A 21,545-nucleotide genomic window follows, 5' to 3' on the forward strand; every position below is an offset into this window, starting at 1 on the left:
CCGAGATCAAGCTTAGATTCTACGGGTGCAAGCAGCGAACACACGAGAGTATAAGGGACTATGCCCTGAACCTACAAGAGGCCCTGAGAGCCATTAAGCAGACCGACCCTGTCGGCGTGGGAGACGAGGACAGGCTGTTGACTGAACAATTTATAGAGGGTTTATATTGTAATGCCCACCGAACCCAGTTGCGGGCAATGGCCTTACAGGACCCTCATCTGGGATTTGCACAGTTCAAGGACAGAGCCATCCGGGTGCTCCGAGAACCGGCACCAGGTGGCGTTGTGACCCACAGACGCCCCACTACCACTTACCACCAGGAGGCGGCACCCTTGTCGGCAGGGCCTGTGGGAGCTGATGCGCAGGCTTTGAACAATGACCCGGCTCCAGACCTGCACCATCAGGTCCAAGAGCTAGCTAAAAGCGTTGCTGCGCTAACCCGAACTGTGCAGTCTTTACAGGTTTCCACTCCAGGGAAGATCCAGCTGGCATCCGGACCGGAGGACATCCCGTGGCGTCGACCAAGGAGGACCCCACCGGCCAGAGGAAGACCCAGCGACCGATACAACGAGGACGGACGACCCATCTGCCGCCGCTGCAATCAACCCGGACATATGGCAAGGTACTGTCCTTTAAACTGGCACAACCTGGGGTAGAGGGCCAACCCCCAGGAAAAAGATCACCAGGCCCATCGAACTGGCGCGACAAATATGTGGGAGGAAGTCCAGTCTTACCCGTGGTACTGGATGGCATTCCTATGAGTGCCCTACTGGACACCGGGTCACAGGTCACCACCATCCCGTACGTGCTCTTCAAGCAGTACTGGAATGACTCGGATATCACCCGCTACCCTGACGACGACTTGAGTATCATCGCCAGCAATGGTCAGCCCGTGCCACAGATTGGATTTAAAGAGGTGACCATTAAAATCGGTAGAGTCGAACTGGCAGCACAGGGACTGATCATTGTAGACATTGACAAACACGAGAGTCACCCAAAGATAACTCTAGGAACTAATGTAATTGAAAATTGTCTTGCAGAGGTGATTTTCCTTTTACAGCAGGTTGCCAAGAACGCCAGCTCCGGCGAGCAGCGAGTGCTCCAAAAAGAGATCCGGGCACTGATGCGACGGCAACAGGTGGAACTCTCCGGCGGTGAGATTGGTAGCGTGAGAATGTGTGACCCTTTCCCTATTGCCATGCCCCCAAAAAGTGAAATGATGATTTGGTGTCGGGCAGCTATTGGTCTGAGAGGTAGAGATTACCAGGCAATGGTAGAACCAGTTTACTCAGACAGTAGGCCCACCATCTTGACAGCACGGGGGGTGGTTAATGTACGCCATGGGAGGGTGCCCGTTCACATAATCAATATCGGGAAGAGGGAAGTGTACCTGCCCCGGTATGCCACGCTAGCCAAATTATATACCATTAACCAAAATGCTATACAATCTGTGGAACCCTTGCCTCCATCTCACCCGGAGGAAGGTAACGGCTCTAAGAAAACAATGGAGGACTGGTGTCAGCAACTACATTTGGGTACTGACTCCACTCCCTCACACCAGAAACAGGGAGTCTATCGGGTGGTTCAAGAGTACGAGAGAGTGTTTAGTAAACACCCGTTAGACTTCGGGCGAGTCAAGGGGGTAGAACACCACATCCCCACGGGAGACCATCCTCCCATAAAAGAGAGGTATCGACCCGTACCCCCTGCACACTACCAACACGCCAAGGGGATGCTTAGAGACATGAAGGAGGCTGGGGTGATCAGGGATAGCTGTAGCCCCTGGGCAGCTCCACTAGTCTTAGTCAAAAAGAAAGACAACACCATGAGGATGTGTGTAGATTACCGGAAAATCAACCGTATCACACACAAGGATGCGTACCCCTTACCAAGGATAGAGGAGTCTTTGGCTGCTTTAAGATCTGCTAACTTCTTCTCTACCTTGGATCTCACTAGTGGGTACTGGCAGGTTCCTGTAGCAGAGGCGGACCGGGAGAAGACCGCATTCACCACCCCGATGGGACTTAGCGAGTTTACCTGTATGCCGTTCGGACTCTGCAACGCACCGGGAACCTTCCAACGATTAATGGAGTGCTGTCTGGGCCACAGAAACTTCGAGACGGTCCTGTTGTACCTGGACGATGTCATCGTATATTCTAAGACTTATGAGGACCACCTGAAACACCTGGCGGAAGTGTTCGAAGCTCTGGCAAGCTACGGCCTAAAGGTGAAACCCTCCAAGTGTCACCTCCTGAAACCAAAGGTGCAGTACCTGGGACACGTGGTGAGCGCTGACGGAGTGGCTCCCGACCCTGATAAGATCACCGCAATTAAGGAATGGCCAAGTCCCTCCAGTGTAAAGGAAGTGCGGCAGTTCCTCGGGTTGGTAGGCTATTACCGCAGGTTCATCCCCGGTTTCACCAAAAAGGCAGCTCCTATGCAGGACCTCCTGATAGGCCAGTCCCGGAAGGCCAAGAACCAGAAGCCGCCCTTCAGATGGGAGAAGTTGGAAGAAGAGTCCTTCCGCCAGCTGAAGATGGCCCTCACGGGGGATGAAATCCTGGCGTACCCGGATTACAGCCAGCCCTTTATCCTCTACACCGACGCAAGTAACATCGGGCTAGGAGCCGTGCTGTCCCAGATCCAGCAGGGGAAAGAGCGAGTAATCGCTTACGCCAGCCGAAAACTGCGACCCACCGAAAGAAACCCTGAGAATTACAGCTCATTTAAGCTAGAGTTCCTGGCAGTGGTGTGGGCAGTCACCGATGCTTTAAGCACTACCTCGCTTCTTCCCGGTTCGTCGTGTACACGGATAACAACCCGTTGACACACCTGGACACGGCAAGACTCGGTGCCCTAGAGCAGAGATGGATGGCCCGTCTGTCCAACTACGAGTTCACAATCAAATACCGGGCAGGACGCTCCAATACCAACGCGGACGCCCTGTCCAGGATCCCAAACCTACCGGACGTAGGAGAAGATCCAGAGGGACTGGAAGAAGTCGAACTCCCCGCGTTCCACCGTCATGGGACTATCCAGTATTCCCATCGGGTAAGGAGTAAGCAAGCCGCTACGTTTAACCCCTTGCCTCACTACAACTGGGAGGAAACGCAAGACAGTGACCCTGCAGTCCGACTGGTGAAGGAGATGCTAACTCGGCCAGAGGCTCGCCTTGACCCAGACGCTCCGGAGGAAGCCAAACAACTGTGGGCTGAGAATAGTCGACTGTTCCTTTACAAGGGGAAGTTGTGCCGCAGAATGGTTAACTCCCGGACGCATGAACTAATCTGGCAAGTAGTGGTGCCACGAAGAGACGCAGCCATGGTGATGGAGGCATACCACGACGGGGCTGGACACTTCGGATGGAAGAAGTTGGAGTTCCTGCTGCGCGGGCGGTTCCACTGGGTAGGCATGAGGGGAACTATCGAGAGGTGGTGCAGAGACTGTGGCCCGTGCAACCTAAGAAGGAAGGACCGTGCCAGCCAGAAGACTCCCCTGCAGTCCATCGTCACCCGGCAGCCGTTGGAACTGGTAGCCTTGGATCATGTAAAACTGACCCCAAGCAGAAGTGGCTACGTCTACGCGTTAACCATCGTGGATCATTACTCCCGGTTCTTGGTTGTCGTCCCCGTCAAGGACTTAACGGCTCAAACAGCAGCTAGAGCAGCACTTCTGCCGTCCACACGGGTACCCGGACCAAGTGCTGACGGACCAGGGACCTGGCTTTGAAGCGGAGGTCTTCCAGGAATTCTGCAATCTGTATGGCTGCCGGAAGATAAGGAAGACACCCTATCATCCGCAAACTAATGGACTTTGTGAGAAAATGAACCAGGTGGTAATGGATCTTCTGAAAACGTTGCCCCTGGAAGAACGCAGTCTGTGGCCTGAGAAGCTGCCCGATCTGGTGGACCTATACAACCACATCCCGGTAGGTTCCACCAACTGTACCCCGGCTTACCTAATGAGGGCGAGACCTAGTAAGTTACCTGTTGACCTGGAAATGGGAGTCCTGACACCCGAGGACACTTCACCAGAAGCAGACTGGGACACAGAGAGGCAGCAGCAGTACCGGAAAGTACAGGAGAGCGTGGAGCGAAGTCTCTGTCAGGCTAGGGAAAGACAAGAGAAAACTTACAACCAGTATGATCCCGCTGTTCCCCTGGTGCCCGGAGAGCAGGTCTTGAAGAGGAAAAGACGGCTCCACAAGTTGGACGACCAGTGGGAGAAGGACCCGTACACCGTACTGCCCTCAAGCCACGAGAACCCGAAGGTCTGTACCATCAGTAAAGACGGAGGGGAGACCACAGCCATTGTATCCCGTGATCACCTGAAGAAGTGTCCTGAACAGCTACGGAACCCTGAAGAGGAACAAGAAGACCATCGACCCGTAGAGGAAAGGGAAGATATGGTTAGTACTGTGCTCGGAGACTTCCCTCGGTCTTGGACTCAAGTCAATGGTGCAGTTGTGGTACCCGTACTCACCTTCCTCCAACCAGCATCCCAAGCACCTACGGAGCAACAGGTAGAGCTGGAAGAACAGCCGGTCCAGGAGGCAGAAGACCCCACACCAGCAGATCAGGAGGATCAACCCTCTGCTTGCAGTGAGCCTGCCATATCCCTAGTGAGCCAAAGAGCCCGTAAACAGCTGCCCAGTTTACCCTTGACAGCTCCTACACCCTGTAGTTCAGGGCCAGACAGTCAGCTCCGTAGGTCCACTAGGGCCACTAGAGGCCAGTTACCCGCACGTTGGAGGATTTGAAGTGTTTAAATTGTTTTATTTGTGGTCACCTGTCTGTTACTTGTAAATAATTATGTGTTTCTAGTTATTTTTAGGAGTCCTTGGTGGATTTACCGGGAATCCTGTGTACATAGTTGGAGCGTAACCCAGGACGGACTAAAGACTGTTAAGGACTCGGGGCAGGACAGACCCCTACCTGGTTACGTCTCCCTGTTTTGGTGAAATGGACACCTTGCTTTCTTCAAAGACTGCACCCGGTTACGGACATGCCGTGACCACCTTTATGTGTTTCTTTATTGTATTGTTATTGTTATATCTTGTTATGTTTTTCTAAAATATGTTTAGTCCCGGAGTACTAAATTTCACTAGGGGGGAATGTGACACCCCAGGGGTCTGGTTGCCACAGTGATAGAGATATTACGTCTGAGAGCAGGTGGGAGGTCTCTTGGTCAGGAATCCTATGCATGCCACACCTCCTGCACAGTCCTGGGAGGGGAAGAACTTCCCCTATATAAAACTGGGGCTGAGGCAGGGTTAGTGAGTAGAGAAGAAGTAGAGACAGAGAAAAGAAGCAAATATAGGAACAGAACATCAGGAGCTCTGTGGGAGCAGTGTTACAAGGAGTCAGGGGCTGGCAGCTGCAGAGCTCGTCCTGACTGAGAAGATTTCTTACCGGACCCGGAGTCCGAGGCTGTGGGGACTAACTCCTACCCAGCAGCAGAATCCGTCAGGCAGGGGATTCCAGGTCCTCTGGCCAAGAAACCCGAAGGCACGGTCACACGCATGGGACCAGCACCGCCGTCGTGGAGCGGAAGCTACTAGAAGGCCCCGAGTCACCGGCCATACGGGTGAGCACCACACGGTACACTGAGGGACGTGGGCTACTTATACCAGCCTCTAGCAAGGTAGCCAGAAGAGTACAGTTAGTTTGGGAGGCCTACAACTCCGCCTGGCCAGGGGAGATCCCATCTGCTCAAGGACTGACCAGGCCCCAATCGCTAGCCAGTACTCCGGGAGGGTCTATCTTTGTCACCAGTAAAGACCCTGAACTACACCGTACCGTCTCCGAGTGGTTCCTGCTACCCCCATCATCCACGTCGGCTGCCCTGAGGCCATACCCCTCCCGTTGGGGGTTATACTATCACGCTGCACAATCCTACCACCGGCCTCAGCGGTCTGCCCTGCAGCAGCAGCTTCTTAGCTGTACTCAACGGGTGGCGTAGTCGTCCAACATCTACCGCTGATACATCGCCGCTCAGTTTGACTCCCTGGGCACGGACCGGGTCACCGCCACGAGACTACAACCCTCAACAGATCCGGCTCCAGGTAAGCTCCCGCGTGCGCAACGCAGCGCGACACAGGCCCAGGGGCGTGTCACTAAGCAGGGTCAGGCCTGGTTAGTACTTAGATGGGAGACCGCCTGGGAATACCTGGTGCTGTAGGCTTTTGCTTTTTCTTACTTCCACCAGCAGGGGTCACTCTCCTCTATGCCTTTTTTCCATTCCTTTTTTCACAAGCGCACACATGCTCCTTTCTTCTTTTCATTTGCTTTCTCTCTTGCGCTATTTAATCCTTGCAAAATACCAGCATCCTTCTCATCACCGTGGACCTCCAGCATTGTTGCTTATTTACTTTTAATACTAGGCTTCTTTTCACCAGGACCAGCGACTCCCACATGACTGGAGGCAACCACCGCTGACCTAGAGGCCAGTTTACAGCACAACCCAAGCAAAACACCTTTGCAGGCCACACGACCCCCCCGAAGAGCAGCTCAAATTCACTCGCAACCATCTCACCCTCTTCCTTCATTCACTCCTGGGCGTTTCGCTCCACCCCAAGTTGCGGGTCCAGCTTGCTCTTTCTGTCACATCCCCGCGATGAACGGTTTAGCCTGCAGGAGACCCTGCGCCGAGCCATTTTTAAACACATCTGATGCGGCAGGTGTTTCATTGCTCAACAAACAACACCTATAGGGACGGCACAGCCTATGCATCGGTCCTTCGGAGACCGCCCCAGAACAGCCAGAGTTCTCGTCCCCACGCGAGCCTGAGGAAGGCTGGCCGGTCGATGGGCCAAGCAGCGTCTACTGGCCATACCACCTTGGATACGTCCGATCTCGGAAGCAAAGCAGAGATGGGTTTGGAAATACTTGGTTGGGACACCTCCTGAGAACACCAGGTATTGTAGACAATTTTGATGACGTTTTGCCATCTTGCCCAGCTCGGCTAGCATGGAGTGGCGCCTTGCTGGACACCGACCTTACGTAAAGTAGAGGCTGGAAGTCCCAAGCCCCCCAAGACCTCTAAGATAAGGACGCAACCCCGCCGCCTCTACCAGGCCTCACACCGAGCTCCTTGCCACGGCTAGGAGTGCTTATTGACCCCGCAGCCGGCCGTATGCAAATGATGGCGTTAAAAGCATCTCGCGCTGTGAAGGGGCCAGGCTTTCAGCAGCTGCCCAGGGGATGGTTTTAGAGGGCGACCGCCTAACGAGGGCCAGCAGAAGTAACGTCTTCTTCTTCAAAGAAGCTTGTGTAACTAACCCAATCAGACAGCTGCCCAGGAGCTAAGCTCAGTGCTAGGAAGGAGCGGGAGGGAATTGAGGGGGTGGTTCCTGCTAAGGCCCTGAAATAATAATAAGACAGTCAGGAGAGTCTGACGCATGGTGGCGGAAAAGCTGCAGGTGCAAATAGGGAATGTGGTCTCGTGCGAGCAACTTGTGCATGCTCGCTGTGTGTGAGTGTGCGCTTCCTAGGTACGGCGCGCTGCAGACGGTCAAAAGGGTTGCTCCCTTTCATTAAAAGTTAATCCCCGGCTGCAGGCTATTAGAAAGCAACTAACCGCGCTCTACTCACCCTACCCAGGTCTACCGGTGAGTCTCGCCGCTGCTCCCGGCCTGTGGCATTGGCCGCGACGCTGACGTTCCGTCGACAGAGCGGCAGCCGATCAGTGAGCTCAGCGGCTCTGAGCGGGGCGTTCTGTCTACAAGACCTTTTTAAGGAGCCAGCAAAAAAGTGAAGAGAAAGGAAAGCACAAAAGCACCTTATCTTACTAAGCACTGGAAAGGGCAGCCGGCAACCGGACGTCAAAGTAGAAAAGCAGCAAGTGAGAGGCCTGTCTCTGCCTACGGCCACACCACCCTGAACACGTCTGATCTTGGAAGCTAAGCAGGGTCAGGCCTGGTTAGTACTTGGATGGGAGACTGCCTGGGAATACAAGGTGCTGTAGGCTTTTGCTTTTTCTTACTTCCACCAGCAGGGGTCACTCTCCTCTATGCCTTTTTTCCATTCCTTTTTTCACAAGCGCACACATGCTCCTTTCTTCTTTTCATTTGCTTTCTCTCTTGCGCTATTTAATCCTTGCAAAATACCAGCATCCTTCTCATCACCGTGGACCTCCAGCATTGTTGCTTATTTACTTTTAATACTAGGCTTCTTTTCACCAGGACCAGCGACTCCCACATGACTGGAGGCAACCACCGCTGACCTGGAGGCAACCACCGCTGACCTGGAGGCCAGTTTACAGCACAACCCAAGCAAAACACCTTTGCAGGCCACACGACCCCCCCCGAAGAGCAGCTCAAATTCACTCGCAACCATCTCACCCTCTTCCTTCATTCACTCCTGGGCGTTTCGCTCCACCCCAAGTTGCGGGTCCAGCTTGCTCTTTCTGTCACATCCCCGCGATGAACGGTTTAGCCTGCAGGAGACCCTGCGCCGAGCCATTTTTAAACACATCTGATGCGGCAGGTGTTTCATTGCTCAACAAACAACACCTATAGGGACGGCACAGCCTATGCATCGGTCCTTCGGAGACCGCCCCACGCGAGCCTGAGGAAGGCTGGCCGGGCGATGGGCCAAGCAGCGTCTACTGGCCATACCACCTTGGATACGTCTGATCTCGGAAGCAAAGCAGAGATGGGTTCGGAAATACTTGGTTGGGACACCTCCTGAGAACACCAGGTATTGTAGACAATTTTGATGACGTTTTGCCATCTTGCCCAGCTCGGCTAGCATGGAGTGGCGCCTTGCTGGACACCGACCTTACGTAAAGTAGAGGCTGGAAGTCCCAAGCCTCCCAAGCCCCCCAAGACCTCTAAGATAAGGACGCAACCCCGCCGCCTCTACCAGGCCTCACACCGAGCTCCTTGCCACGGCTAGGAGTGCTTATTGACCCCGCAGCCGGCCGTATGCAAATGATGGCGTTAAAAGCATCTCGCGCTGTGAAGGGGCCAGGCTTTCAGCAGCTGCCCAGGGGATGGTTTTAGAGGGCGACCGCCTAACGAGGGCCAGCAGAAGTAACGTCTTCTTCTTCAAAGAAGCTTGTGTAACTAACCCAATCAGACAGCTGCCCAGGAGCTAACCTCAGTGCTAGGAAGGAGCGGGAGGGAATTGAGGGGGTGGTTCCTGCTAAGGCCCTGAAATAATAATAAGACAGGCAGGAGAGTGTGACGCATGGTGGCGGAAAAGCTGCAGGTGCAAATAGGGAATGTGGTCTCGTGCGAGCAACTTGTGCATGCTCGCTGTGTGTGAGTGTGCGCTTCCTAGGTACGGCACGCTGCAGACAGTCAAAAGGGTTGCTCCCTTTCATTAAAAGTTAATCCCCGGCTGCAGGCTATTAGAAAGCAAATAACCGAGCTCTACTCACCCTACCCAGGTCTACCGGTGAGTCTCGCCGCTGCTCCCGGCCTGTGGCATTGGCCGCGACGCTGACGTTCCGTCGACAGAGCGGCAGCCGATCAGTGAGCTCAGCGGCTCTGAGCGGGGCGTTCTGTCTACAAGACCTTTTTAAGGAGCCAGCAAAAAAGTGAAGAGAAAGGAAAGCACAAAACCACCTTGTCTTACTAAGCACTGGAAAGGGCAGCCGGCAACCAGACGTCAACGTAGAAAAGCAGCAAGTGAGAGGCCTGTCTCTGCCTACGGCCACACCACCCTGAACACACCCGATCTCGTCTGATCTTGGAAGCTAAGCAGGGTTGGGCCTGGTTAGTACTTGGATGGGAGACCGCCTGGGAATACCAGGTGCTGTAGGCTTTTGCTTTTTCTTACTTCCACCAGCAGTGGTCACTCTCCTCTATGCCTTTTTTCCATTCCTTTTTTCACAAGCGCTCACATGCTCCTTTCTTCTTTTCATTTGCTTTCTCTCTTGCGCTATTTAATCCTTGCAAAATACCAGCATCCTTCTCATCACCGTGGGCCTCCAGCATTGTTGCTTATTTACTTTTAATACTAGGCTTCTTTTCACCAGGACCAGCGACTCCCGCATGACTGGAGGCAACCACCGCTGACCTGGAGGCAACCACCGGTAACCTGGAGGCCAGTTTACAGCACAACCCAAGCAAAACACCTTTGCAGGCCACACGACACCCCCCGAAGAGCAGCTCAAATTCACTCGCAACCATCTCACCCTCTTCCTTCATTCACTCCTGGGCGTTTCGCTCCACCCCAAGTTGCGGGTCCAGCTTGCTCTTTCTGTCACATCCCCGCGATGAACAGTTTAGCCTGCAGGAGACCCTGCGCCGAGCCATTTTTAAACACATCTGATGCGGCAGGTGTTTCATTGCTCAACAAACAACACCTATAGGGACGGCACAGCCTATGCATCGGTCCTTCGGAGACCGCCCCAGAACGGCCAGAGTTCTCGTACCTACGCGAGCCTGAGGAAGGCTGGCCGGGCGATGGGCCAAGCAGCGTCTACTGGCCATACCACCTTGGATACGTCCGATCTCGGAAGCAAAGCAGAGATGGGTTTGGAAATACTTGGTTGGGACACCTCCTGAGAACACCAGGTATTGTAGACAATTTTGATGACGTTTTGCCATCTTGCCCAGCTCGGCTAGCATTGAGTGGCGCCTTGCTGGACACCGACCTTACGTAAAGTAGAGGCTGGAAGTCCCAAGCCTCCCAAGCCCCCCAAGACCTCTAAGATAAGGACGCAACCCCGCCGCCTCTACCAGGCCTCACACCGAGCTCCTTGCCACGGCTAGGAGTGCTTATTGACCCCGCAGCCGGCCGTATGCAAATGATGGCGTTAAAAGCATCTCGCGCTGTGAAGGGGCCAGGCTTTCAGCAGCTGCCCAGGGGATGGTTTTAGAGGGCGACCGCCTAACGAGGGCCAGCAGAAGTAACGTCTTCTTCTTCAAAGAAGCTTGTGTAACTAACCCAATCAGACAGCTGCCCAGGAGCTAAGCTCAGTGCTAGGAAGGAGCGGGAGGGAATTGAGGGGGTGGTTCCTGCTAAGGCCCTGAAATAATAATAAGACAGGCAGGAGAGTCTGACGCATGGTGGCGGAAAAGCTGCAGGTGCAAATAGGGAATGTGGTCTCGTGCGAGCAACTTGTGCATGCTCGCTGTGTGTGAGTGTGCGCTTCCTAGGTACGGCGCGCTGCAGACGGTCAAAAGGGTTGCTCCCTTTCATGAAAAGTTAATCCCCGGCTGCAGGCTATTAGAAAGCAACTAACCGCGCTCTACTCACCCTACCCAGGTCTACCGGTGAGTCTCGCCGCTGCTCCCGGCCTGTGGCATTGGCCGCGACGCTGACGTTCCGTCGACAGAGCGGCAGCCGATCAGTGAGCTCAGCGGCTCTGAGCGGGGCGTTCTGTCTACAAGACCTTTTTAAGGAGCCAGCAAAAAAGTGAAGAGAAAGGAAAGCACAAAAGCACCTTGTCTTACTAAGCACTGGAAAGGGCAGCCGGCAACCAGACGTCAACGTAGAAAAGCAGCAAGTGAGAGGCCTGTCTCTGCCTACGGCCACACCACCCTGAACACGTCTGATCTTGGAAGCTAAGCAGGGTCAGGCCTGGTTAGTACTTGGATGGGAGACTGCCTGGGAATACAAGGTGCTGTAGGCTTTTGCTTTTTCTTACTTCCACCAGCAGGGGTCACTCTCCTCTATGCCTTTTTTCCATTCCTTTTTTCACAAGCGCACACATGCTCCTTTCTTCTTTTCATTTGCTTTCTCTCTTGCGCTATTTAATCCTTGCAAAATACCAGCATCCTTCTCATCACCGTGGACCTCCAGCATTGTTGCTTATTTACTTTTAATACTAGGCTTCTTTTCACCAGGACCAGCGACTCCCACATGACTGGAGGCAACCACCGCTGACCTGGAGGCAACCACCGCTGACCTGGAGGCCAGTTTACAGCACAACCCAAGCAAAACACCTTTGCAGGCCACACGACCCCCCCCGAAGAGCAGCTCAAATTCACTCGCAACCATCTCACCCTCTTCCTTCATTCACTCCTGGGCGTTTCGCTCCACCCCAAGTTGCGGGTCCAGCTTGCTCTTTCTGTCACATCCCCGCGATGAACGGTTTAGCCTGCAGGAGACCCTGCGCCGAGCCATTTTTAAACACATCTGATGCGGCAGGTGTTTCATTGCTCAACAAACAACACCTATAGGGACGGCACAGCCTATGCATCGGTCCTTCGGAGACCGCCCCACGCGAGCCTGAGGAAGGCTGGCCGGGCGATGGGCCAAGCAGCGTCTACTGGCCATACCACCTTGGATACGTCTGATCTCGGAAGCAAAGCAGAGATGGGTTCGGAAATACTTGGTTGGGACACCTCCTGAGAACACCAGGTATTGTAGACAATTTTGATGACGTTTTGCCATCTTGCCCAGCTCGGCTAGCATGGAGTGGCGCCTTGCTGGACACCGACCTTACGTAAAGTAGAGGCTGGAAGTCCCAAGCCTCCCAAGCCCCCCAAGACCTCTAAGATAAGGACGCAACCCCGCCGCCTCTACCAGGCCTCACACCGAGCTCCTTGCCACGGCTAGGAGTGCTTATTGACCCCGCAGCCGGCCGTATGCAAATGATGGCGTTAAAAGCATCTCGCGCTGTGAAGGGGCCAGGCTTTCAGCAGCTGCCCAGGGGATGGTTTTAGAGGGCGACCGCCTAACGAGGGCCAGCAGAAGTAACGTCTTCTTCTTCAAAGAAGCTTGTGTAACTAACCCAATCAGACAGCTGCCCAGGAGCTAACCTCAGTGCTAGGAAGGAGCGGGAGGGAATTGAGGGGGTGGTTCCTGCTAAGGCCCTGAAATAATAATAAGACAGGCAGGAGAGTGTGACGCATGGTGGCGGAAAAGCTGCAGGTGCAAATAGGGAATGTGGTCTCGTGCGAGCAACTTGTGCATGCTCGCTGTGTGTGAGTGTGCGCTTCCTAGGTACGGCACGCTGCAGACAGTCAAAAGGGTTGCTCCCTTTCATTAAAAGTTAATCCCCGGCTGCAGGCTATTAGAAAGCAAATAACCGAGCTCTACTCACCCTACCCAGGTCTACCGGTGAGTCTCGCCGCTGCTCCCGGCCTGTGGCATTGGCCGCGACGCTGACGTTCCGTCGACAGAGCGGCAGCCGATCAGTGAGCTCAGCGGCTCTGAGCGGGGCGTTCTGTCTACAAGACCTTTTTAAGGAGCCAGCAAAAAAGTGAAGAGAAAGGAAAGCACAAAACCACCTTGTCTTACTAAGCACTGGAAAGGGCAGCCGGCAACCAGACGTCAACGTAGAAAAGCAGCAAGTGAGAGGCCTGTCTCTGCCTACAGCCACACCACCCTGAACACACCCGATCTCGTCTGATCTTGGAAGCTAAGCAGGGTTGGGCCTGGTTAGTACTTGGATGGGAGACCGCCTGGGAATACCAGGTGCTGTAGGCTTTTGCTTTTTCTTACTTCCACCAGCAGTGGTCACTCTCCTCTATGCCTTTTTTCCATTCCTTTTTTCACAAGCGCACACATGCTCCTTTCTTCTTTTCATTTGCTTTCTCTCTTGCGCTATTTAATCCTTGCAAAATACCAGCATCCTTCTCATCACCGTGGGCCTCCAGCATTGTTGCTTATTTACTTTTAATACTAGGCTTCTTTTCACCAGGACCAGCGACTCCCGCATGACTGGAGGCAACCACCGCTGACCTGGAGGCAACCACCGGTAACCTGGAGGCCAGTTTACAGCACAACCCAAGCAAAACACCTTTGCAGGCCACACGACACCCCCCGAAGAGCAGCTCAAATTCACTCGCAACCATCTCACCCTCTTCCTTCATTCACTCCTGGGCGTTTCGCTCCACCCCAAGTTGCGGGTCCAGCTTGCTCTTTCTGTCACATCCCCGCGATGAACAGTTTAGCCTGCAGGAGACCCTGCGCCGAGCCATTTTTAAACACATCTGATGCGGCAGGTGTTTCATTGCTCAACAAACAACACCTATAGGGACGGCACAGCCTATGCATCGGTCCTTCGGAGACCGCCCCAGAACGGCCAGAGTTCTCGTACCTACGCGAGCCTGAGGAAGGCTGGCCGGGCGATGGGCCAAGCAGCGTCTACTGGCCATACCACCTTGGATACGTCCGATCTCGGAAGCAAAGCAGAGATGGGTTTGGAAATACTTGGTTGGGACACCTCCTGAGAACACCAGGTATTGTAGACAATTTTGATGACGTTTTGCCATCTTGCCCAGCTCGGCTAGCATGGAGTGGCGCCTTGCTGGACACCGACCTTACGTAAAGAAGAGGCTGGAAGTCCCAAGCCTCCCAAACCCCCCAAGACCTCTAAGATAAGGACGCAACCCCGCCGCCTCTACCAGGCCTCACACCGAGCTCCTTGCCACGGCTAGGAGTGCTTATTGACCCCGCAGCCGGCCGTATGCAAATGATGGCGTTAAAAGCATCTCGCGCTGTGAAGGGGCCAGGCTTTCAGCAGCTGCCCAGGGGATGGTTTTAGAGGGCGACCGCCTAACGAGGGCCAGCAGAAGTAACGTCTTCTTCTTCAAAGAAGCTTGTGTAACTAACCCAATCAGACAGCTGCCCAGGAGCTAAGCTCAGTGCTAGGAAGGAGCGGGAGGGAATTGAGGGGGTGGTTCCTGCTAAGGCCCTGAAATAATAATAAGACAGGCAGGAGAGTCTGACGCATGGTGGCGGAAAAGCTGCAGGTGCAAATAGGGAATGTGGTCTCGTGCGAGCAACTTGTGCATGCTCGCTGTGTGTGAGTGTGCGCTTCCTAGGTACGGCGCGCTGCAGACAGTCAAAAGGGTTGCTCCCTTTCATTAAAAGTTAATCCCCGGCTGCAGGCTATTAGAAAGCAACTAACCGCGCTCTACTCACCCTACCCAGGTCTACCGGTGAGTCTCGCCGCTGCTCCCGGCCTGTGGCATTGGCCGCGACGCTGACGTTCCGTCGACAGCGCGGCAGCCGATCAGTGAGCTCAGCGGCTCTGAGCGGGGCGTTCTGTCTACAAGACCTTTTTAAGGAGCCAGCAAAAAAGTGAAGAGAAAGGAAAGCACAAAAGCACCTTGTCTTACTAAGCACTGGAAAGGGCAGCCGGCAACCGGACGTCAACGTAGAAAAGCAGCAAGTGAGAGGCCTGTCTCTGCCTATGGCCACACCACCCTGAACACGCTCGATCTCGTCTGATCTCGGATTATAAGCAGGGTCAGGCCTGGTTAGTACTTGGATGGGAGACCGCCTGGGAATACCAGGTGCTGTAGGCTTTTGCTTTTTCTTACTTCCACCAGCAGTGGTCACTCTCCTCTATGCCTTTTTTCCATTCCTTTTTTCACAAGCGCACACATGCTCCTTTCTTCTTTTCATTTGCTTTCTCTCTTGCGCTATTTAATCCTTGCAAAATACCAGCATCCTTCTCATCACCGTGGACCTCCAGCATTGTTGCTTATTTACTTTTAATACTAGGCTTCTTTTCACCAGAACCAGCGACTCCCGCATGACTGGAGGCAACCACCGCTGACCTGGAGGCAACCACTGGTAACCTGGAGGCCAGTTTACAGCACAACCCAAGCAAAACACCTTTGCAGGCCACACGACACCCCCCGAAGAGCAGCTCAAATTCACTCGCAACCATCTCACCCTCTTCCTTCATTCACTCCTGGGCGTTTCACTCCACCCCAAGTTGCGGGTCCAGCTTGCTCTTTCTGTCACATCCCCGCGATGAACGGTTTAGCCTGCAGGAGACCCTGCGCCGAGCCATTTTTAAACACATCTGATGCGGCAGGTGTTTAATTGCTCAACAAACAACACCTATAGGGACGGCACAGCCTATGCATCGGTCCTTCGGAGACCGCCCCAGAACGGCCAGAGTTCTTGTCCCCACGCGAGCCTGAGGAAGGCTGGCCAGGCGATGGGCCAAGCAGCGTCTACTGGCCATACCACCTTGGATACGTCCGATCTCGGAAGCAAAGCAGAGATGGGTTTGGAAATACTTGGTTGGGACACCTCCTGAGAACACCAGGTATTGTAGACAATTTTGATGACGTTTTGCCATCTTGCCCAGCTCGGCTAGCATTGAGTGGCGCCTTGCTGGACACCGACCTTACGTAAAGTAGAGGCTGGAAGTCCCAAGCCTCCCAAGCCCCCCAAGACCTCTAAGATAAGGACGCAACCCCGCCGCCTCTACCAGGCCTCACACCGAGCTCCTTGCCACGGCTAGGAGTGCTTATTGACCCCGCAGCCGGCCGTATGCAAATGATGGCGTTAAAAGCATCTCGCGCTGTGAAGGGGCCAGGCTTTCAGCAGCTGCCCAGGGGATGGTTTTAGAGGGCGACCGCCTAACGAGGGCCAGCAGAAGTAACGTCTTCTTCTTCAAAGAAGCTTGTGTAACTAACCCAATCAGACAGCTGCCCAGGAGCTAAGCTCAGTGCTAGGAAGGAGCGGGAGGGAATTGAGGGGGTGGTTCCTGCTAAGGCCCTGAAATAATAATAAGACAGGCAGGAGAGTCTGACGCATGGTGGTGGAAAAGCTGCAGGTGCAAATAGGGAATGTGGTCTCGTGCGAGCAACTTGTGCATGCTCGCTGTGTGTGAGTGTGCGCTTCCTAGGTACGGCGCGCTGCAGACAGTCAAAAGGGTTGCTCCCTTTCATTAAAAGTTAATCCCCGGCTGCAGGCTATTAGAAAGCAACTAACCGCGCTCTACTCACCCTACCCAGGTCTACCGGTGAGTCTCGCCGCTGCTCCCGGCCTGTGGCTTTGGCCGCGACGCTGACGTTCCGTCGACAGCGCGGCAGCCGATCAGTGAGCTCAGCGGCTCTGAGCGGGGCGTTCTGTCTACAAGACCTTTTTAAGGAGCCAGCAAAAAAGTGAAGAGAAAAGAAAGCACAAAAGCACCTTGTCTTACGAAGCACTGGAAAGGGCAGCCGGCAACCAGACGTCAAAGTGGAAAAGCAGCAAGTGAGAGACCTGTCTCTGCCTACGGCCACACCACTCTGAACACGCCCGATCTCGTCTGATCTCGGAAGCTAAGCAGGGTTGGGCCTGGTTAGTACTTGGATGGGAGACCGCCTGGGAATATCAGGTGCTGTAGGCTTTTGCTTTTTCTTACTTCCACCAGCAGGGGTCAGTCTCCTCTATGCCTTTTTTCCATTCCTTTTTTCACAAGCGCACACATGCTCCTTTCTTCTTTTCATTTGCTTTCTCTCTTGCGCTATTTAATCCTTGCAAAATACCAGCATCCTTCTCATCACCGTGGGCCTCCAGCATTGTTGCTTATTTACTTTTAATACTAGGCTTCTTTTCACCAGGACCAGCGACTCCCGCATGACTGGAGGCAACCACCGCTGACCTGGAGGCAACCACCGGTAACCTGGAGGCCAGTTTACAGCACAACCCAAGCAAAACACCTTTGCAGGCCACACGACCCCCCGAAGAGCAGCTCAAATTCACTCGCAACCATCTCACCCTCTTCCTTCATTCACTCCTGGGCGTTTCGCTCCACCCCAAGTTGCGGGTCCAGCTTGCTCTTTCTGTCACATCCCCGCGATGAACGGTTTAGCCTGCAGGAGACCCTGCGCCGAGCCATTTTTAAACACATCTGATGCGGCAGGTGTTTCATTGCTCAACAAACAACACCTATAGGGACGGCACAGCCTATGCATCGGTCCTTCGGAGACCGCCCCAGAACGGCCAGAGTTCTCGTCCCCACGCGAGCCTGAGGAAGGCTGGCTGGGCGATGGGCCAAGCAGCGTCTACTGGCCATACCACCTTGGATACGTCCGATCTCGGAAGCAAAGCAGAGATGGGTTTGGAAATACTTGGTTGGGACACCTCCTGAGAACACCAGGTATTGTAGACAATTTTGATGACGTTTTGCCATCTTGCCCAGCTCGGCTAGCATTGAGTGGCGCCTTGCTGGACACCGACCTTACGTAAAGTAGAGGCTGGAAGTCCCAAGCCTCCCAAGCCCCCCAAGACCTCTAAGATAAGGACGCAACCCCGCCGCCTCTACCAGGCCTCACACCGAGCTCCTTGCCACGGCTAGGAGTGCTTATTGACCCCGCAGCCGGCCGTATGCAAATGATGGCGTTAAAAGCATCTCGCGCTGTGAAGGGGCCAGGCTTTCAGCAGCTGCCCAGGGGATGGTTTTAGAGGGGCGACCGCCTAACGAGGGCCAGCAGAAGTAACATCTTCTTCTTCAAAGAAGCTTGTGTAACTAACCCAATCAGACAGCTGCCCAGGAGCTAACCTCAGTGCTAGGAAGGAGCGGGAGGGAATTGAGGGGGTGGTTCCTGCTAAGGCCCTGAAATAATAATAAGACAGGCAGGAGAGTATGACGCATGGTGGCGGAAAAGCTGCAGGTGCAAATAGGGAATGTGGTCTCGTGCGAGCAACTTGTGCATGCTCGCTGTGTGTGAGTGTGCGCTTCCTAGGTACGGCGCGCTGCAGACAGTCAAAAGGGTTGCTCCCTTTCATTAAAAGTTAATCCCCGGCTGCAGGCTATTAGAAAGCAACTAACCGTGCTCTACTCACCCTACCCAGGTCTACCGGTGAGTCTCGCCGCTGCTCCCGGCCTGTGGCATTGGCTGCGACGCTGACGTTCCGTCGACAGCGCGGCAGCCGATCAGTGAGCTCAGCGGCTCTGAGCGGGGCGTTCTGTCTACAAGACCTTTTTAAGGAGTCAGCAAAAAAGTGAAGAGAAAGGAAAGCACAAAAGCACCTTATCTTACTAAGCACTGGAAAGGGCAGCCGGCAACCGGATGTCAAAGTGGAAAAGCAGCAAGTGAGAGGCCTGTCTCTTCCTACGGCCACACCACACTGAACACGCCCGATCTCATCTGATCTCGGAAGCTAAGCAGGGTCGGGCCTGGTTAGTACTTGGATGGGAGACCGCCTGGGAATACCAGGTGCTGTAGGCTTTTGCCTTTTCTTACTTCCACCAGCAGGGGTCACTCTCCTCTATGCCTTTTTTCCATTCCTTTTTTCACAAGCGCACACATGCTCCTTTCTTCTTTTCATTTGCTTTCTCTCTTGCGCTATTTAATCCTTGCAAAATACCAGCATCCTTCTCATCACCGTGGGCCTCCAGCATTGTTGCTTATTTACTTTTAATACTAGGCTTCTTTTCACCAGGACCAGCGACTCCCGCATGACTGGAGGCAACCACCGCTGACCTGGAGGCAACCACCGGTAACCTGGAGGCCAGTTTACAGCACAACCCAAGCAAAACACCTTTACAGGCCACACGACCCCCCCGAAGAGCAGCTCAAATTCACTCGCAACCATCTCACCCTCTTCCTTCATTCACTCCTGGGCGTTTCGCTCCACCCCAAGTTGCGGGTCCAGCTTGCTCTTTCTGTCACATCCCCGCGATGAACGGTTTAGCCTGCAGGAGACCCTGCGCCGAGCCATTTTTAAACACATCTGATGCGGCAGGTGTTTCATTGCTCAACAAACAACACCTATAGGGACGGCACAGCGTATGCATCGGTCCTTCGGAGACCGCCCCAGAACGGCCAGAGTTCTCGTCCCCACGCGAGCCTGAGGAAGGCTGGCCGGGCGATGGGCCAAGCAGCGTCTACTGGCCATACCACCTTGGATACGTCCGATCTCGGAAGCAAAGCAGAGATGGGTTCGGAAATACTTGGTTGGGACACCTCCTGAGAACACCAGGTATTGTAGACAATTTTGATGACGTTTTGCCATCTTGCCCAGCTCGGCTAGCATTGAGTGGCGCCTTGCTGGACACCGACCTTACGTAAAGTAGAGGCTGGAAGTCCCAAGCATCCCAAGCCCCCCAAGACCTCTAAGATAAGGACGCAACCCCGCCGCCTCTACCAGGCCTCACACCGAGCTCCTTGCCACGGCTAGGAGTGCTTATTGACCCCGCAGCCGGCCGTATGCAAATGATGGCGTTAAAAGCATCTCGCGCTGTGAAGGGGCCAGGCTTTCAGCAGCTGCCCAGGGGATGGTTTTAGAGGGCGACCGCCTAACGAGGGCCAGCAGAAGTAACGTCTTCTTCTTCAAAGAATCTTGTGTAACTAACCCAATCAGACAGCTGCCCAGGAGCTAACCTCAGTGCTAGGAAGGAGCGGGAGGGAATTGAGGGGGTGGTTCCTGCTAAGGCCCTGAAATAATAATAAGACAGGCAGGAGAGTCTAACGCATGGTGGCGGAAAAGCTGCAGGTGCAAATAGGGAATGTGGTCTCGTGCGAGCAACTTGTGCATGCTCGCTGTGTGTGAGTGTGCGCTTCCTAGGTACGGCGCGCTGCAGACAGTCAAAAGGGTTGCTCCCTTTCATTAAAAGTTAATCCCCGGCTGCAGGCTATTAGAAAGCAACTAACCGCGCTCTACTCACCCTACCCAGGTCTACCGGTGAGTCTCGCCGCTGCTCCCGGCCTGTGGCATTGGCCGCGACGCTGACGTTCCGTCGACAGCGCGGAAGCCGATCAGTGAGCTCAGCGGCTCTGAGCGGGGCGTTCTGTCTACAAGACCTTTTTAAGGAGCCAGCAAAAAAGTGAAGAGAAAGGAAAGCACAAAAGCACCTTGTCTTACTAAGCACTGGAAAGGGCAGCCGGCAACCGGACGTCAAAGTGGAAAAGCAACAAGTGAGAGGCCTGTCTCTGCCTACGGCCACACCACCCTGAACACGACCGATCTTGTCTGATCTTGGAAGCTAAGCAGGGTTGGGCCTGGTTAGTACTTGGATGGGAGACTGCCTGGGAATACCAGGTGCTGTAGGCTTTTGCTTTTTCTTACTTCCACCAGCAGGGGTCACTCTCCTCTATGCCTTTTTTCCATTCCTTTTTTCACAAGCGCACACATGCTCCTTTCTTCTTTTCATTTGCTTTCTCTCTTGCGCTATTTAATCCTTGCAAAATACCAGCATCCTTCTCATCACCGTGGGCCTCCAGCATTGTTGCTTATTTACTTTTAATACTAGGCTTCTTTTCACCAGGACCAGCGACTCCCGCATGACTGGAGGCAACCACCGCTGACCTGGAGGCAACCACCGGTAACCTGGAGGCCAGTTTACAGCACAACCCAAGCAAAACACCTTTGCAGGCCACACGACCCCCCCGAAGAGCAGCTCAAATTCACTCGCAACCATCTCACCCTCTTCCTTCATTCACTCCTGGGCGTTTCGCTCCACCCCAACTTGCGGGTCCAGCTTGCTCTTTCTGTCACATCCCCGCGATGAACAGTTTAGCCTGCAGGAGACCCTGCGCCGAGCCATTTTTAAACACATCTGATGCAGCAGGTGTTTCATTGCTCAACAAACAACACCTATAGGGACGGCACAGCCTATGCATCGGTCCTTCAGAGACCGCCCCAGAATGGCCAGAGTTCTCGTCCCCACGCGAGCCTGAGGAAGGCTGGCCGGGCGATGGGCCAAGCAGCGTCTACTGGCCATACCACCTTGGATACGTCCGATCTCGGAAGCAAAGCAGAGATGGGTTCGGAAATACTTGGTTGGGACACCTCCTGAGAACACCAGGTATTGTAGACAATTTTGATGACGTTTTGCCATCTTGCCCAGCTCGGCTAGCATTGAGTGGCGCCTTGCTGGACACCGACCTTACGTAAAGTAGAGGCTGG

The 21,545-nt window shown here is 54.1% G+C and overlaps 5 non-coding genes and 3 pseudogenes across 5 annotated transcripts; all 8 read left to right on the forward strand.

The window, feature by feature from the left end:
• The first annotated feature begins 7,859 nt into the window (after window positions 1-7,859).
• Window positions 7,860-7,968, forward strand: LOC141270278 (5S ribosomal RNA; annotated as a pseudogene).
• A 1,683-nt stretch (window positions 7,969-9,651) lies between these two features.
• Window positions 9,652-9,770, forward strand: LOC141266783 (5S ribosomal RNA). Its single transcript, XR_012320807.1, has one exon. It is a non-coding gene; the product is annotated as a 5S ribosomal RNA (ribosomal RNA).
• A 1,707-nt stretch (window positions 9,771-11,477) lies between these two features.
• LOC141270279 (5S ribosomal RNA) lies at window positions 11,478-11,586 on the forward strand (annotated as a pseudogene).
• A 1,683-nt stretch (window positions 11,587-13,269) lies between these two features.
• On the forward strand, window positions 13,270-13,388 carry LOC141266853 (5S ribosomal RNA). The gene has a single exon (XR_012320874.1). It is a non-coding gene; the product is annotated as a 5S ribosomal RNA (ribosomal RNA).
• Window positions 13,389-15,095: 1,707 nt separating this feature from the next.
• LOC141267384 (5S ribosomal RNA) lies at window positions 15,096-15,214 on the forward strand (annotated as a pseudogene).
• Window positions 15,215-16,921: 1,707 nt separating this feature from the next.
• On the forward strand, window positions 16,922-17,040 carry LOC141267626 (5S ribosomal RNA). Its single transcript, XR_012321322.1, has one exon. It is a non-coding gene; the product is annotated as a 5S ribosomal RNA (ribosomal RNA).
• Window positions 17,041-18,746: 1,706 nt separating this feature from the next.
• On the forward strand, window positions 18,747-18,865 carry LOC141269410 (5S ribosomal RNA). Its single transcript, XR_012321503.1, has one exon. It is a non-coding gene; the product is annotated as a 5S ribosomal RNA (ribosomal RNA).
• A 1,706-nt stretch (window positions 18,866-20,571) lies between these two features.
• Window positions 20,572-20,690, forward strand: LOC141266844 (5S ribosomal RNA). The gene has a single exon (XR_012320865.1). It is a non-coding gene; the product is annotated as a 5S ribosomal RNA (ribosomal RNA).
• The last annotated feature ends 855 nt before the right edge of the window (window positions 20,691-21,545 follow it).

Source organism: Phyllobates terribilis, unplaced genomic scaffold (assembly GCF_046119375.1).
Source record: "Phyllobates terribilis strain yellow unplaced genomic scaffold, ASM4611937v1 Scaffold_4__5_contigs__length_816908805, whole genome shotgun sequence".
In the NCBI taxonomy this organism is placed as follows: Eukaryota; Metazoa; Chordata; class Amphibia; order Anura; family Dendrobatidae; genus Phyllobates; species Phyllobates terribilis.